The sequence below is a fragment of the Ixodes scapularis genome, unplaced genomic scaffold (genome assembly GCF_016920785.2).
Source record: "Ixodes scapularis isolate PalLabHiFi unplaced genomic scaffold, ASM1692078v2 PGA_scaffold4__175_contigs__length_147842914, whole genome shotgun sequence".
Classification (NCBI taxonomy): domain Eukaryota; kingdom Metazoa; phylum Arthropoda; class Arachnida; order Ixodida; family Ixodidae; genus Ixodes; species Ixodes scapularis.
Window position 1 is genome coordinate 26,632,055 of NW_024609879.1, and position 5,930 is coordinate 26,637,984.

A 5,930-nucleotide genomic window follows, 5' to 3' on the forward strand; every position below is an offset into this window, starting at 1 on the left:
TGTTGAGAGCTTCCGCAGCCGATTGAGGCATATTCTTCTCTTGCTTGCGCAGCCTTGCGATGGTCTTCCGGTACTTTGAAACCTTGGCCTGGAGACGCCTTATGATGGCCTTAGGTCTCGGCGCAGAACTGCGCAGAGGAGGCGTAGAAGTACCTGAAACGGATAAAAAATAAAAATAACGAAATCAGAGCAGGTAAGCAGTTCTCGTTATAACCAGCATAGCCAACATTACCTTACAGTGACATAATCTGCAAGTAGATAATATGCCCCTAAACTACAGGCAATTTGAAATCGTGGGAAACTGGGCTATGTTTGCTAAATTTACATATTTCCACTGTATGCCTTGACAATACAGTACGCAAGGTATATTACAGGTTTTGCATGAAAAGCCCATCACCGGAAAAGTAGACAAACTAATACCCACCTTAACATGCATGAATTTTAGTTATAGGAGTAGTAGCATATGGGCACAGGTGAACAAAAGAAATGGGACACATACAAGCTCCAACTGGTTGAGAGGAGGACCATGTGGACGGTGTCACCGGTCGGAAATCCAAGGACGAGCTGCATGAAGGGGCTGTAGCCTCCGTGGAGTCCGCGCCGCACGGTGAGGCTGTCGCTTCCATGGAGTCTGGAAAAATGTGTCTATTAGACCCAGGCTGTTGTTTCCAACACAAGTCCTTCCTCACCATGGGCAGCGGTTGAAGGTTCTTCGGGCCGGAAGCTGGAGGCTGTAGCCTCCATGGGGTCTGCGCCGCACGGTTGGGTTGTCGGTCCCATGGAGTCTGGAAATATTTGTCTATTAGACGCAGGCTGTTGTTTCCAACACAAGTCCTTCCTCACCATGGGCAGCGGTTGAGGGTTCTTCGGGCCGGAAGCTGCAGGCTGCACCGCATGATGGGGCTGAAGCCTCCGTGGGGTCTACGCTGCACGCTGGGGGTGTCACTTCCATGGAGTCTGGAAAACTTTGTCTATTAGACCCAGGCTGTTGTTTCCAACACAAGTCCTTCTTCACCATGGGCAGCGGTTGAAGGTTCTTCGGGCCGGAAGCTGGAGGCTGTAGCCTCCATGGGGTCTGCGCCGCACGGTGGGGTTGTCGGTCCCATGGAGTCTGGAAATATTTGCCTATTAGACGCAGGCTGTTGTTTCCAACACAAGTCCTTCCTCACCATGGGCAATGGTTGAGGGTTCTTCGGGCCGGAAGCTGGAGGCTGCACCGCATGATGGGGCTGAAGCCTCCATGGGGTCTACGCTGCACGCTGGGGGTATCACTTCCATGGAGTCTGGAAAAATTTGTCTATTAGACCCAGGCTGTTGTTTCCAACACAAGTCCTTCCCCACCATGGGCAGCGGTTGAGGGTTCTTTGGGCCGGAAGCTGGAGGCTGCACCGCATGATGGGGCTGAAGCCTCTATGGGGTCTACGCCGCACGGTGGGGGTGTCGCTTCCATAGAGTCTGGAAAAATTTGTCTATTAGACCCAGGCTGTTGTTTCCAACACAAGTCCTTCCTCACTATGGGCAGCGGTTGAGGGTTCTTCGGGCCGGAAGCTGGAGGCTGTAGCCTAAATGGGGTCTGCGCCGCACGGTGGGGTTGTCGCTTCCATGAAGTCTGAAAGAGTTTCGTCTATTATAAGTTAGGTTGTGAAGCCGTAGAAGCAATATTGTGTTTAAATAAAGTTTTACACAAGTAATATACTTTTCGTATATGGATAGTTAAATAAATCTTTACCTTTAGCTCTCTCAGCATCTGAATATGTCGATGGGCGAACTGAAGGCACAGCGGTTTTCATTAGCTTTGTTCGCCCAGGGTCCATGAAGTCACGCGCTGTGAAGTGACTGCTGCAGACGAAATACTTCGCATGCAGCTCACTGGACAATTTTCGCAGAAGGTCGTCTTTTTTGGCATACCTCACCCATGCCCTGGACCCGGAAGATGTAGTGAACTTCATTATTCTTTATTTTTGTTAAAAATAAAATATTTGACCATAAAGGCCCGTTCACACTCTTGCAACCGAGTACGACCGAGAGAAACTTCTTAGGACCAGGCGCGCTGCTGCGCGCCTGGTCCTAAGACCTGGTCCTGGTCTTGTCTCTCGGTCGTACGCGGTTGCAAGAGTGTGAACGGCGCTTAATGGTTTAGATATTGTGGTTTCACATGGAGGTGATAAGCAAACTAATAGTGCTTCAGAAGGTTGTAGTTATTTATTGACTGCACACATACACATTTTTGCTGACTGGTTAAAAGGTGCGCAATGCTATAAAAAGAAGTGCAACTTTTTTGGGAGTTTGGTAGTTTTATACCAGTGCTGACAATGGGCATCAGCTAGTTTTAGTGCCTTGTTCATTTATAGAAACATTAAAAAACTTAATCTCAATAAAAACAAATAAAAAAAACGAGTTGTGCTTTCCTTGCATATCATGTTAATTCAGCACGTAGCAACGAATTTGTAATGCAGTCTGCCTTGCAGAGCTGGGAAGCTAGTCCACCACAATCCGGTTATCATGGAACGGAATGTTTTAAAACTAAATTTAGTACTAACAGAAGTAAAGTTTTGATTAAGTAAGTTTTGATTAAACATTCATCTTCCTCTCCGGTTTTCATTAGAACTATGCGTCCAGTACGTTGTTAAAACGAAGGACAAACTGTCGTCTCGTGGAACTCGGAAGAACTTTGTTCCTGGCTTCTTGCGCGTTCTCCCATTGTTTCCGCACCAGGCTACGCAACACTAGCTGCCGTAGCCAAACATCCTGGCGGCATCAGCTGGGAAACGAAAATAGCACAAGTCAATTTGAGATTACGCGAATTCGGTGCCTTCATTTCATAGCAATTCGGGAACCAAAATTGTTAAAGCGACAACAAAGAGTGGTGATAAAGAAAAGCCTTCACGGTATTGTCACCTTCCATTTCTTTGTATTTTCCTCGTGAGCGCGCTTTGCTTAGGATGGCCTCGCCCTAAGCAAAGCGCGCATGACGGCTACCTGTACCCCCTGCGGTACCTACCCTGCTTCATACATGGCGCCATGTACAACGCTGTCATAGCTGCTGGCGCAAAAGCCACGCGCTCGCGTTACCAGCATTGACAGCGATGCACATGAGGTATGAAATTGAGTATGCCTTGAGTGCCTTAACTGGCGCTCTCGCTGCACGAGCGCACTCGTGCACGTGCAACTGCCGAGGCTTCATCCAGAGCAATTAGCTCGCGCTTTAGCCCGTGCATCCAACTATAGCCAAAAGCAAGCAAAATACGGTGTCAGTAAAACGACTCACCTTTCTAACAACGGAAGAATGTCGAGAAGCCCGCACGAGCCACTCAAGTGCAGCCCAACCGACCTTTCGAGCGACGTGACCGGAAAGCTACCGTCCGCCGAGCCGACGGCCCCAAAGCCATCCACTGAGCCGCAGCCAAAGCCGCAGCTGTCCAAATTGTTTTTAAAAGTATTTGGAACTGCTATTAATTTTGAAATGTTAGGTTATAGAGTGGAGTTATTTATCAAGGGTGAAAATATGATAAATGTCTAAATTAGGTGTGTGACTGCAGTGCCACTGAACAGTCGTCGTAGTCCCTAGCTCGTGGGCCGCGAATCGGCTCGAGTGTCCCCTCTTTTCGTTTACTGTGTTACTCTATGGTAAGACCGCCCCCCCCCCTCCCCCAACGGGGGACTGCAGTACGCGACGGCGTACTAACACAACGGCGACGATATCGACATCGCGGGCTCCGAATTTTCCCATAGTTCTACTCCACGGGCATTTCTCGAAACGATTGATATTGTGTACGCCCGCCTGGAAGGATTTCAGGCGCGTAGTTAAGATAACGCGGTTCTCCGCGGCAAAAGAAAGCAATTTCACAAAAGCTTAAAAGCGGCGGCGACGCGTGTGCGGAGAACGCTTGTAGTTTTGGTGTAGACAGGGTGTGTGTGTTCTCGTTGTTGACACCAGCCGGCGATAAGGCACTGCAGGCGGTAGCTCAGTACAGCAAGGGCTAATCCGAGTGACCATCAACGTAACCCCACCGCCAACCCCTCGCGAACCGGTCGCCGACATGGCTCAGGCTGTGTCATGAACCACGTAGTAGAAGCTCGGGTGCTTTCATATCAGCGCGTGGAGGGACGACAGTGCGATTCCGGAAAGTCTTTTTCGAAGGCCGCTGACCACAATTTTTTGTCTGGAGACTTTCCCTCTTTCTTCCTTTGACGTGGATCAAGCTTTGCCGACAGCCTCAGTTGTGACCTCTCTTTTCAAATGTACGTTTGCAGTGAGTGAGCTCCTCAGCCTCGGACTTGTCACTTGTGCACCTAGTAGTTCTTTCACTTGGCAATTATATGCCATCAGTTGGGGTTTAATTTCTATTATTTATGTATACGATATGAAGACGTCCTGGAGCTCCGAACGAGTGTTTTGTGCAGATTACTTTTGCAAACACAAAAAGATTATACTAAAGCAGCGGAATTTTCGAAGTGTTGGCGAGTTGGATCTAAACTCGTTGAAGCAAATTCTTCCGCCTGACTGTTCCACCAAAGTGAGTGCGACGGACTACCTGTGCTACCATTGCTTCATGCACATCACTAAGGAGATCTCGATGCGAAGCTCAGAGCAGTGCCCTGACATATTTGTGCCAGCTGAAGAAGCAATTGAAGATCTAAATCGCAGCATACTGCCTACAGATGTGTCGCCGCTGAGACAACCAAGCGTCGTAAGAAGTCGGGACAGGCCTGCCTATGTCAAGAGAAAGCAGACAGAACTGGAGCAGGTTGCTGTCAAGAATATGCGCTCAAGGCTACGTATTGCGTACGACAGGGACGCACCATCGGGGTCGTCCGAACCAACATGCTCCACATGCACTGAGTGGGTGGACAACTTTCGGCAGGCCTTTGAAACTGCCACCTCTCTCCGGGAACGTTGTCAACTGCTTACACTCCTGCCGTCAACACTGACGAAGAATGAGGTTCAAAAGATGATTCCACAGGCCTCAATGTACCTCATCAGTAAATCCCGAAAACTCAAGGAAAAGCATGGCGTGTGGTATGAGCCGGATCCTTACACGAGGTGCAAGGTGAGCCCTGAGAACCTGTCTGCTGCCCTAGAGTACTTCACGAAAGACGAGCTACAATGTTCGCGCCAAAGTCCCAACCAGAAGGACGTCATCTCTGTCATGCTCAACGGAGAGAAAACGTTCGTGCCAAAGCGCTTCATGACACGCTCAATACGAGAGGCCTTCCGTATATACAAAGACAAGCATCCCGATTCCGGCGTTGGGCTAACGAAATTTTATTCGTTGCGCCCTAGATGGGTCCAATGTATTCCACACCAGGAAGTGTGCGTTTGAGTGCGCTGCGCCAATTATTATATTTGTATTGCCGCTCTAGAGAACGTTGCAGGCTCAACATTCAACACTGGTGAAATGAACTCGGCATTTCTGTGCGACCCAGCAACAGAACTGTGCCTTCAAGGAGACTGTGATCACTGCCCAAAAGGCCAGTTTCTTACACTCCAGGAACTTGATATCCCGGAGGATGAAGAGATTGTGCTTGCAACATGGGAGTCCGGCGACCTTGTGAAAATAACTTTGGAACCTGAGACTTTCCTAAAAGTCATCCAAGTGACGGTTGGAAGTTGGGTACTTCACAACCATATCCGGCAAACGCAAGGTAAAGCGATCTACGATGAAAAACAGTGCATGCAACGCGGGAGCATTGTCTTTCATTTTGACTTTGCTGAAAACTGGACCATCGTGCTTCCTGACGAAGTGCAAGCATATCACTGGAAAAAAAAACAAGTTTCGATATTTACATGTATAGTGACGACAAGAAAATCTACAAACAGCTTTGCCATCATCAGTGAGGACCTGTGTCACGACGCCCCTCACGCTTGCTTGGCTCTAGAAAAAGTGAAGGAGTGGGTTGAAGACAACGTTGCGGTATACTCGTACGTG

General features: G+C 48.9%; 1 long non-coding RNA gene across 1 annotated transcript; it reads right to left on the reverse strand.

Moving 5' to 3' along the window:
* Window positions 1–749: 749 nt before the first annotated feature.
* LOC120843618 lies at window positions 750–1,444 on the reverse strand. Its single transcript, XR_005716223.2, has 3 exons — window positions 1,342–1,444; window positions 844–957; window positions 750–785 (listed from the first exon to the last, which is right to left on the reverse strand). It is a non-coding gene; the product is annotated as an uncharacterized LOC120843618 (long non-coding RNA).
* Window positions 1,445–5,930: the final 4,486 nt, after the last annotated feature.